This window comes from Camelus dromedarius, chromosome 11, assembly GCF_036321535.1.
Source record: "Camelus dromedarius isolate mCamDro1 chromosome 11, mCamDro1.pat, whole genome shotgun sequence".
Taxonomy (NCBI): Eukaryota; Metazoa; Chordata; class Mammalia; order Artiodactyla; family Camelidae; genus Camelus; species Camelus dromedarius.
Window position 1 is genome coordinate 40,534,418 of NC_087446.1, and position 12,511 is coordinate 40,546,928.

Below are 12,511 nucleotides of genomic sequence, written 5' to 3' on the forward strand. Positions count from 1 at the left end.
GTGCTTTCAGCTTCCAAAGGTAGCGCCAAGTTCTTAAAACCAGCCTGCCTGGGGTATCCACTAACCTGGGGAGACAGCCGAGCACAGCAAACCGACTGGTTTCAAATTCTGGCTTTACCACTTGTGCAACCTCAGACAAGCTACTCCATGGATCTGTGCTTTGGTGTCCTCATCTATAAAATGGGGACGAGGAGAATCCATCCCAAAGGGTTGCTGTGAGGATTAAATGAGTTCTTACATGTGAAGCCTTTACACTGTAAACACTCAGTGCAATATTCCTGTCTCGGTTCTGCCTTATGTTATTCCCCCTCAGCAACCTTCACATATCTGGGAACTCTCATTCCCTCCCCCAGCTCTCTCCAGGCCACCCCATGAGTCTTCTTTATAGCAGTGGTCCTGTCCATCACAGGCACAAGCATTCATGGGCTGCACTGTGTGGGCACTGTGCTGAGCGACTGCCCTGGATTATCTTCTTTAGAGAGAGATGGGGCAACAGCCTGGCCTGGTTGGTTCCCTGTTACATCCCCAGCTCCTAGAACCTGACCTGGGGAAGGTGCTTGATATGGAATCTGTGCCTAATCAGGCCTCTGAGCAAGACCTATGAGACATGCATGCCTCTTCCTATGATACAGAAGAGGAGAGGGGCTCAAGTGATCAGGTGCTTGTCCATGCACACTCACTCAGCTAGGAAGTGAGGGAGCCAGATTCGAACCTAGGCTGTACATTTCCTCCTCATGCTGTTCAAATTTTGCCTGAGATGTATTTGCTCGGTGTCTAGAAGTATATTGGGAGTTGCCTGAATGCAAAAGTTATCCTTTCCCATTATTTAGTAATACTCTTATTTTCCCAACTTGGAGAAGCCCCTGCTAGAGGTAATCAAATCCCACTCTATGCCGCACAGTTGTCTGTCCTGGTGCCTGTCCCTCCATCTTGGATTGTCACCTGACACTCTGGACACTTTGAGAGGAGAATCCAGCTCTTGCCTCTTGGTGCCCAGTACCTAGTCTTACATGTAGGAACTGCTGTAGCCACTGCAGAAGGGTCTGCTGGGGTCACAATGCCATTCAATGGACCTCATTTCATTTTACCCTCTCAGTAGCCCCATGAGGCAAGCAGGGAAGGTATTCTTATTACCATTTCATAGATAAGAGAACCGAAACTCAAGGCAGCTTCTGGGAAGGGGTGGAGCTGGGGTGTCAACTTGGGTCTGTCAGACTCCAAGCTTGATGTGAATGGTTCCTCTAAGATCTAGCACAAGGGCTTTCTGCAGTAGATGCTGAATAAAACATTTCCTCCCGGATTGCAGGCTAAAATTTATCATATCCTGGTGCCTAAAGTGAACAGATGTATCTTTAAAAAAAAGGTAACATGCACTCACCAAAAGCAGTATGTACTCACAATAAAAGGTTTGGAAAATATAACTAAGTGCTATGTTGTTATGTATAAACAAGACAATAAGAATCACCCTCAAAGTTTTACCAGTTTTAGTGTATTACCTGCTGGTTTTGTTCTTTTAGTGGAAATTTTTTCTTATGATTTCTTCTGCTCTTACAAAATTGAGAGTATAGTGCATACCCAATTTTGCTTCTTGCTCTTCCCACTTAATGTTAAGCATGTTCTTGGTGGTGATTATTTGTCAGCTTAAGAGTTGTTATCTAATATTTCACGTATGAAAAAATACTTAAAGAGCAATATTGTGGACATCACTTAGTTTAAGAAATGAATGATTATCCAAGCAGTTGAAGCCCGTGATATACTTTTTTCTTATCACATTTTCTTCCCTCCCATCCCAGAGGTAACCATTATATAAATTCTGTGTTTATTATTCCCCTGTGTTTATTAATATTCTAACTATTACATATGATTCCCAATCAATATACATTACACATTTTAAAACGTCATGTAAGTGGCATTGAAAGAATCTAGTACAACTTTTGGGTACGTTATGTTTGTGAGATTCATGTATATTGATATGTAGCTCAGATTCATTTTTACTACTGCCAAGTATTCCATTTATGAACTCATTACCATTTGTTCATTTTCTGCTGATGATTTCTATTTTTCCAATTATAAACAAGCAGGGGAGTTTCTCCAGGGCACACGCACAGGAGTGGAATTGCTGGGGCTGAGCTTTGTTAGATATGGCCAAATTGTTCTCCAAAGTGGCTGTACCCACTTACGCTCTCAGGGGCAGGAAAAGAGATCCCAACACTTGACGCTGAAAAGACTTAAATTTTACCAACCCAAGGCATGTGAAGTGGAATGAATGGCTGCATTGTCACCAATGGCTGCTGCTCCCCAGTAGAATCATCCGTCGGACCTGCCATTCACTCACAGACCTTAGACACACCCCGCAGTCCAAGAACTGCCCAGGCCACTGTGGGGCTTCATCTCCATCTCCCTTTAAGGTAGAGCATGAAGTGAGGGGAAATGGGTATGTTCTCTTGTCCTCTCACTCCTCCCAGCCTGATCATTTCCCCATATACTGACAGGTACTGGAGAGAACTGGATGTCAGAGTTACACTTAATCTTTGTTTAATCATGGACCAGATATTTAACCTCTATGAACCTATTATTAGTTCTATAATCTGCAAGATGGAGACAATAATGCCCAACTCACAGGATTGTTGGGGGAAGAAGAAATAAAGAACGTAAAACTGCTTAGTGCCAAGTGGAGGTTCAAAATCAAAATGTGAAGCAGAATTGAGGAGAGGAAGGAGATAGTCCTGGCTTTGTGGGGTGAGGAGAGAAATAAAGGAAGGCTGGATGATGAAGGAAGGAGAACAGAGGCTCCAGCTTGGCAGTATCTGACTGATAGTATAAGAAGGAATGAAATTAAGTACAACAAAGGAAAATCAGGGGGCTACACCAGAGGGAGGAATGAGAGGTGATTAAAATTTGATAATTTTAATCTGTAAGAACCTTAGCAATAATCTTACCTATTTCCCCGTGTTCCCATGCTGTGGTATGTAGAATTTCTAGGAAGCTCCCACAGATGCCCCCCTCTAATCTCTGAAGCCTCTAGATGTGATGAAATTGTCACACAATGTCATACAATGATTGTTCTGTTATATGCACAGGTGACCTTAAAATAGGGAGATTATCTTAATCAAATCACATGAGCCCTTAAAAGCAGAGCACTTTTTCAGGCTGGTGGCAGAAGAGGAAGTCAGAGAGATCCAAAGCATGAGAAAGACTGAACACATATTTCTACTTTGAGATGGGGCAGCCACATAAGAAGGAATGTGGGCAGCCTCCAGGAGCTGAAGGTGGCCCCTGGCTGATAGCCAATAAGGAAACGGAGACCTCAGACCTACAGCTGCAAAGAACTGAATTCTGTCAATAACAAGAATAAAATGGGGAGAGAATCCTGGGCTCCAGCAGGAGAATGCGGCATGCTGGCATACTGATTTCAGATGGATGAAACCCTAAGTAGAGTAGTTGTGCCATCCCAGACTTCTGGTTTACGAAACTGTGAGATAATAAAGAGGTGTTCTTTTAAGCTGCTAAATTTGTTAGAGCAGCAAATGTCCTCCTAGGTACTGAAGCCCAGAGAGCGAAGTGATTGTTTTCATGCCACACAACAGCAGAATTAGAGTCAAACTCACATGTTTTGACTCTTTTAATCAAGCTCTTGCTCTACCAAGGCACACTTCCCCAAAATGGCTCTTTTCACTTAATATCACACCATGTTGGGAAGGGATAAATTTGGGAGTTTGAGATTTGCAAATATTAGCCACTACATATAAAAACAGATTTTAAAAAAAGTTTCTTCAGTATAGCAAAGGGAACTATGTTCAGTATCTTGTAATAACCTTTACTGAAAAAGAATATGAAAATAAACATAAGTATGTATATGCATGACTGGGACATTGTGCTGTACACCAGAAATTGATAAATTATAATTGACTGTACTTTTAAATCATACCATGTGCACCCTTTCCCCATGTCAGTAGGAACACTACTGACCTAGTTGTTTTAATAGCTTCACAGTATTCCACAGGACACATGGGCTGCAATTCTTTGGCCATTTTCCTATAATGGACGTTTGTGTCATTTTTTCTCTTTCTCTCTCTCTCTTTCTCTGCGAGCAAGACCACTGAATATCTTTGTACAAATGTGCTTGTAAGCTAGTGTCTTAATTTCTAGTGGCCAGGCCAAGAGCTTTTCAAGGGGAGGACCAGCAGAATTTGGAGACATCCTGATAGGTTTCCAAAGTCATTTGTTAGCGCTCAAGAAATAAATGTGGGTGCCATGGTACTGTACACTGTCCACCTACCACATGCCTCCTAGGCTACTAACAACTACACTTATTGAGTGCCTTGTAAGGGCCAGGGATGGTTCTAGGCACTTTATATATGTTAGCATTCGTCTCTTCCCCCATGTGATAGATAAGAAGTCAGAGGCAAGACATTTGACCAAGGTCAGGCAGTTAAGACATGGAGGAGCATCTCCACTGCCACCCAGGCTTTCTCCTCATCCCTTCCCTTTCCCTTTCCAAGCTGTTCAATTGGGTTTCAAAGGCCATTCTCATTTCCACTCATTTGCAACATGCCAGCCCCTCCCCAAACACAGACAGGTCACAGAGGACAAAAAACATCTTGTCGGCTATTTTCTCTCTTCCCTTCCCAACAATAGCTTTATTTAGTTCCCCTGGGGATGGCGGGGCCTGCACCAGTCTCTCACGGGCTCCCTGTCCCCGCTCACATGCCCCCGGGTGCTCCAGAGTTCAGCACTGCCCAATGGCGTGAGAGGCCTCACATCCTGTTAGAAGGGTCAGATCAATTTTTGAAACCAGAGATCCCCACCCTGATAAGGGCCCTATTCAAAAGTCTCCCAAGAAACCAAAATAAGTGGGGGTGGCCCAGTGCTCATGCTGGGCGTTCTCTTGAGGGGCTGGAGTCAGAGCAGTATGGGCCACTGTACCAGCTCCATCTTCAAGTCATGGAATTGGAGATCTGGGACCTGAGTTGTCTGGTGCAGCTTCCCATAGCAGGAGGCAATTCCCTCCACATTTGTGACCTTCTGGAGACATAAATAAGTAGTGTCTGGTCCATGCGCATGAGGCTCTGCCTGATCTAGTTCTTGCCTCCCTCTTCTGTTTTGTCTTGGGTTTCTCCCTTCTCCCCACCCCAACCTCTGCCTACCAGTTACATCCCAACCCATAGGCCTCTCCATTCTTCACTGAATGGGCCACTCTCCCTCCAGCCAAAGGGCCTTTGCACATGCTGCCCCCTTTTTTTCTGAAACTCTCTACCTAGCACTCTTTTCTAGGTCAACCCCTTTTCATAGTTGAGGTCTCAGTTGAAATGCTCTGTCCCTAGAGAGTGCTTCTCTGGCCACGGGTCTAAAGTAGGTGCTTCTTGTTACCTTTTTTATCAAACCCTGGACTCTCCCTTCATAGAGCTAACCACTTCTGTAACTGCATATTCATTCCCTTTGTGTTCATCTCTCAACTCCCCTGTAGGTACTCTGACAAAACAAGGTGCTCTGCATGGTTTGTTTACCACTGTATCTCCAGGCTCCATCCAAAGCCTGGCATGCAGTGAACTGTGCATGCAGTGTATTTGTCAGATGGGTGTAAGACAAAGCTTCGCATGACAGGGAAAGAGTCAGAGTCAGACAGAATTTGGGGAAAAGTTGTTAGTAAGGTCGGTTTGAGCAGAGACTTGTTGGGGAAGCAGTGGGAATTGGGATGAAAATATGGTCAGTAGCAAGCTTCGGGGAGCTTTACACCAGAGAAAGGAGTCCGGATATATATTCTGTGGGCACTGGGCAGCCGTTGAAGGTTTGGGTGCAGAGGGTAGACACAGACAAAGCAGGTTCAGGAAGACTATTCTGGAGGCTGTGTTAACAACAGCTCCCATTTTGGGAGCACTTATTTACAGTGTACCAGGCATGGCGCTAAGCACTTCACATACATCGCCTCATTTAAATCTCTTGACACTTCTATGAGGTAGCTCCTATTTCTACTCCCATTTTACATACAAGGATGTGAAGGCCAAGAGAGGTGAAACTTCTTGCCTAGGATCACTCAGCAAGAAAGTGGAGGAGCTAGGATTTGGCCAGAGCCCCACTGCCTTATTGTCACATGGTGTTGCTTCTGGGTAATCATGTTATCCATCATCCAGGGTTCCCATGTGCCCAGAACTATGTCCACTCACTGACTTGGTTGGAGAGGGTGGGTGGAGGACAGAAGACTCCTTTGGACAAGACCGCTACTGTAATAACCAAGCACTCTGGGGTACAGTGGAGGCAGCACATGCTGTGGAGCCAAAGACTCTAGGGTTCACATCTAGCTCCAACACCTATGGTTTCGAGCCCCTAGGTAACTCACTGGTCACTCTGTGACTCAGTTTTCTCATCCCCTAAATAAGAATATCATTTGACAGTTTGGAATTATAATAGATGTCCATCACTAAGTGGTCACTGCCAGTGAAGAGGCTTAAATCGAGTTAGGGGATGTGCAAGGCCTGGCACATAACAGGACAGCAATCTATACTAGTTTCCATTCCCTTCACATCTGTGATCTCAGGCACATGGTGAACAGTGTGGGTAGGGGGTTGTCAAGGGCTGATGGACAGGACTCAGTCACTCCTGGGATACAGGATTGGGGAAGAGAAGAAGGCAAGGAAGCCTGATGCCATGTTGTCAGCAGGGAACATGAAGAAGCCTTTGACAGAAATGGGGCAGCCCAGAAACGGGGTTTGTTACAGGAAAATCTTTAAGAAGATTCATTTGACAGAGAGAACAGAAACATCTTGACAGCTGCTTGATAAACCTTAACCTTGGTAAATTGTATCTGATAGAATCTCCTTGGAGTTAAGCACTGCACACCAAGAAAGTCTTGTCTGGAGGGAGGAGAATGGACAAGATGATCTTTGATAATTTTTTCCAATCCTTTAATGTTGTGACAAATCTATAAAATACCACCTAGGCGACTGAAACATATCAAGGCAAAAATACGTCAAGACAAAACTTCTGTCCACAGCTTACAGGGCTCTGTGAAATCTGGCCCCAGCCTTCTTCCTCAACCCCATCTTACCCCTGCTCCCCATCAGCTTCTTTACCCCAGCCTTACTAGCTTTCTTTGTGACCCTGATACTAACTTTGTTCCCTCCAGCCGTGGGGCCTTTGCACATGCTCTTCTCTTTGCCTGGAACAGCCTCCCTGTTCTTCCTATCCATGCATCAGATCACAGCTCCAGAGTCACTTCCCCAAGCAGCTGGCACTCACCTCCCTGTCTAGGCTTGCTCACTTCTTTCTCTTTCTTAGCACTTCTGCCATTTTAAATTTGTCTGTGTGATTGCTGGATAAATGTCTGACTCCCTCACTATCTGTAAGCTCCATGAGAAGCTGCGGGTCTGTGTCTACAGTTACTCATCACTGAATCCTCAAGTCCCTCCTGGATTACAGACCTGCCTCCTGAGCCCAGCCCCTAGATGGTCCCACAGGCACTTCCAACCCAACGTTTCCAAGCAACCTCATGAACGTCCCATCAAAATGCTCTCTTCCCTTTCTGGATCCAGACCTCAGTCAGTGGTCCCACCACCCACCTAGATGCCTGAGATAGAGGTCTCGCCTGCCTTCTCCCTTCTTGTATCTGACCTAGACCCAGGGCTGGCTTATAGAAGAGGGCCAGAAAATGTTTGCTGAATGAGGGCTGTGGCCTCACTGCCCAGCTTAATGCTCTCTGCCCTTAGCACCCTACCTCTGAACCCTCTGCATCACCTCTTCCTACTTTTAGTGTGTCTTGGAAAAATACTGGTAGCATATTTAGAAAAATTAAACTAAACCTGCCCTAACAAAATACAAACATTCCTTTCTGTTACATTTCCTGTTTCCCTGAGAAACGGAATAGTCAAAAATAAACAAACCGATAGGATGGCAATATTTGTCTGCAAATACAGTTTTCTTGTTCTCACCCCTGTGATGTTGATGGCATTGAACAGACCTGGGCTGCCAGCTCTCCTCCCGTGAGGATTCTGCTGGGTACTCTCCCAGGAAAACACCCCAGCAATGTAAGGGTCTGAATGATCCAAGGTGCTGAAGACCATGCTGAATCACATGGATTTACACAGCCATGAGATTTTAAGCCCTTTAGATTTGCCATCATAATTTACTTTTATTCACACTCTTATTCTAGCTCCATCTCTAGGTGGGGAAAAGCCTCCTTTACAATCAGATGATCCCTAACATGGGAAATTATTGTCCTTCTTAGTTACTTTAGAAAATAGCTCAATAATAATTGTGCTCCTTCAGTATATGCATTTCTTTGCTTCAGTTTATGTTCATAGTGTGATGTCTTAAGATTCGAGATAAATGTAAATTTTTGGTTACAGGTACTCTTGTTGATGTTGCATAGAACTTGCTTACTTGGGGCTATAAGCAAAGGACATAATTTCCTCTGCTTCAGGGAAGAGCTATTCATGGAATGCTGTAGAATGAGGAGGAAGAGCAGGTGGAGGCTTTGAAGCCAGACAGTCCTGTTTAAATACTGTTTAAATACTGTTGGGCAACTCAGTTCTTAGTTGTTTTTTCTGCAAATGGGAATAGACACACCTGCAGTTAAGGTGATTGTGAAGATTTGAGTTTGTATGTAAAATACATGCTACATATAGCTGGATCCTGGGCAGAATTCTCTGGGGATAATTTGAACTAGCATTCACTTAAAATCAATCCAAAAAGTGTCAAATTACCACCTGATGCAGTTATGGACGGGTTACCCCTCCCCTTTTTTTGTTTTTAAAGTTTTCCTTTTTATATTATGTGTTATAAAAACTTGCTTTGAAATTATTTTTTTAATTATCATTAAATTGATGTAATGGATAGATCTGCTTTTCCTTGCCTTCAGAATGATTCTAGGCACTTATTTTCCTGTGCAGAAATATACTCAGACTCTGATGATTGCATGCTGCCTGTTTTTTTTTTCCTATAAACCTTGTATAACCTTTCATTTAATACTGTGAAATCTGACTTACCACAGCTGCAGTGATAGTGCCTGCCTTAAAAAATAACAGCTTAATTGAGAGAAAATCCATATACCATAAAATTCACACTCTTTAAAGGGTACAATTCAGTGACTGTAGTAAATTCAGAGTGATAATTGTACAACCATTATCAGTATCTAATTTCTGAACGTTTTCATCACTCAAAAAGAAATCCATTACCAGTCACTCCCCATTTGTCCCTCCTCCCAACCCTTGGCAATCAACCGTCTACTTTCTGTCTCTACTGATTGGCATATTCTGGAAATTTCATATGAATGGAATCATACAATATGTGACCTTTTGTGACCGGCTTCTTTCATTTAGCCTATATTTTCAAGGTTCTTCTATGTTGTAGCATATATCAATACTCCATTCTTTTTTATTGCCTGATATTTAAATATACTTGAAATGGGCTAGGTATGTATTTCCAGTGACTGCAAACCATGAAGGCAAATGAATGTCTTAGCAAGTTTCAGTGAATAAAGATAATACTTTGGTCACGCCATGGATCTGAAATAATTATAATATCCAGCTGGGCATCTTATGAATTTGTAATACTTGGGAAGGAGTAGGATTTTTACTGGCAAACTGACACCAGCTTGCAGGTATTTGCATCCTGTGTGTGTCAAACCTTGTCTACTTCAGTCCCCATTGTTTCTTCAGCCCTTACAAACAGAGGGCCTGAACCAGGTCATTAGTCCAATTATTGAAGCAAGCAAGATCTCTGCTCCTGGCACATCCTCACTCAATTTGTCGTCCCATGAACAAGTTGATAAAGAGAAAGGCTAAGAGGGAAAAATGTCTAGGGACCAAAGAAGGAAGTATTAAGAAATACTGGTACTGACAACCCACGAGCAGAGTAAGAGAGAGAAAATGATCTCTGGTGCTCCCTCCCCCTTACAAGACCAAGTGCTTACAAGTGCTGAGGGCTACATAAACATTGGGCGCTGTTATTATTACCACCACCATCGTCGTTGTTATGTATAGACTGAGCTGCTTTTAGAGGTGCCTTCTCCCTTGTACTGCCATTCCAGGTGACTGGTTTTCTCTTGGTGTCTCTATCCATATTTAGGTCCCACTAGAGCACCGCCTTTCTTTAACTTCCTCCTTACCATTTCTTTCCATCTATGGAAGAGGCTGCACTGCATAGTGAGCATTTAAAACTACAGGTGGCCTGGGCTGAGCACTACCGCTGCTGAGCTGTGTGTCCTTGGGCAAGTTACTTCACTTCTCTGTTCCTCAATTTCTGCATTTATAATTAGGACAGTATGTTTTACACAGGTTGTCTTAGGATTTAAATGTTTTAATATACAGGAAGCACTTAACTGGCCACAGAAGGAGTGCTAGAATCATGCTGGTTATTGATATTAGTCATGTTAACACAACACTATTCTTGCAACTGCTGTTCTGTCTCCATCCCTCACTGCTCTCAGCTTTCCAAGAGGACACCTGCCAAGAGGAATCTGGGCTTCCACGTTTGAGGCTGGCAGGGGTATAATGGGTTATCCATGTGGCCATAAATCTGCAGTAGATGGATGTGTGTTGGAAACAGGGAAGGACATCTTGAGGTGAGGATTCTGAGCCCAAAAAGAAAGATGGATGAGGGTCATTCCAGCTCTTTCCTGGGCTAGGGTCAGGCAGCTCTGCTTGGACACAGGGGAGGGATCTGATGACCCTCAAGGGTCACCCCAGCTACCAAGATCCCCACTCTTCTTCATTACACTGTATCAGGGTCTCCTGTCTGACCCAACAGAGATGAGCCCTGCCCTACCCGAGGCGGGCAGATGTGGGAAGGGAACCCCAAATCAGTCAGTAGAGTAGAGCCCTTTCATTGCCTACAGAGGGAAACTGAGGCCAGAGAAGTAGAGACCCTGTGCAAGTCCCGTGTCCAGCTAACATCTTTATAAATAAGACAACTGAGGTGCAGACAGAAGGCACTTGCCCAAGGCTACAGAGTCTGTGAAACCAAGACTTCAATTCCAGACCGAAGGTCCCCTTCTGAATCAGAATTATTTCTGTCCCACCATGTCTTCTCCACCCATGTGGAATACATTCTGTGCCTGCCTCATGGAAGTGGCCCCTGACTCCAAGGAGCCTTTTATTTTGCAAGTTCCAGAAAAATGTCAAAAAAAATTGTTCAATGAGAAAGAAAGGTTGGAAACTTAAAAAGTACACCCACCATTTATCGGTAGTTGACTGTGTGACACTTTGCCAAGTGCTGATGAATGTTTCCCCTTGGATGTACGGATGGGGAAGCGGGTGTACACACACACACACACACACACACACACACACATAAAGCACGAGTAATAGGCAAGGCTTTGGTTCCGTCTCAGCTCTGCTTCCTTCCGGAGGAAGTGAGAACACCCACCAGTGGAAACATTGCTCTCATTCGGGGCACGTGATACAGGGGAAAGCACACTGTAATAAAGGAATAATGCTGGTCTCAAAGGCTTGCTGTTGCATAGTTTTAAAGCCAGCCAGAGTCACCCATTGTTCAGAGAAGATATCAGACAATCTTTTCCCCACTTGTCTCAGGGCATGGAGATATTGGGAGAGGAGGGCCAACCTGGGCTCATTCTCACCCTCCCTTCCATGCTGCACAGCTGGGCTGGATGGGACCCCTCTGGCAGCTGGGGGAGAAGGGGTGGGTGCCCAGACCGACTTGGGACAGCATCTCAATGACAAAGTGGAGGGGAGCCAAAGGGGCTTCCAGTCTCCCTAAGTTTGGAGTGTAGGCAGCTGAAAGCAAAGCTGGGAGACATACCTGACACCTGGTCATGACTGGCCTGGAAGATGAGACTTTCTGGGGACTGAGGTTTCCAGGGAATGCTGGGTGACAAGAACTGGGGGAAGAGAGAAGCACTCTGCGCCCAGCTGCAAGGTGGAGGGGGAGGCAGAGGGTGAGGGGTGAATGAGGCTCTGGGTCAGCACTGCAGTGAGCTGGTCCCTAGTGCTCCTCTGCCAGGGCTCCAGCTCAGGACAGGCAGGGAAATTTCCATCAGCTCTCACTGAAGGGAAAACTACCAGGACCCAGACACCAGGGCCTTGTGTCAGAGGGTAAGGCATGTCTCTGGATGTAGGGGCCCGTTTAAGGAAGGAGTCATGCTCAGAGATGATAGAGGCCAACTATTATGCCGTGTCTACACGTAGTGGGCTCCACAGCAATTGAATAGACACAGCTCATTGTATCCTCATGACAGCCCTGTTGTAGTGCTACCATTACACCTAATTTACAAATGAGAACACCAAGATTGAATTAAACATCCTGCCTAGGTTGGCCAAGGCCAGAGTCCATGCTTTGGGACCAGACTACCTTTCCCAGCAGCCCCAGGGACATAGAGAGGACCCAGGCCACCGTCAAGGGGCTCACAGGCTACTGGGGACAGCAGATCTATAAATGGATGATTTCAACAATGTAAACATTTAAGAGAATTATTTGAAGAAAGTGCTTTAGAAGCAAAAAAAAAAAAAAAAGTCAATGTCATCTGTCGGGGAGGAGAGTTGCTGAAAGAGGTGTC

The 12,511-nt window shown here is 44.7% G+C and overlaps 1 protein-coding gene across 5 annotated transcripts in view; it reads right to left on the reverse strand.

Annotated features, from left to right (window-relative positions):
* Nucleotides 1–12,511, reverse strand: part of SYN3 (synapsin III) — a 447,506-nt gene that overhangs the window by 72,704 nt on the left and 362,291 nt on the right. The gene's annotated exons all lie outside the window — the stretch shown is intronic.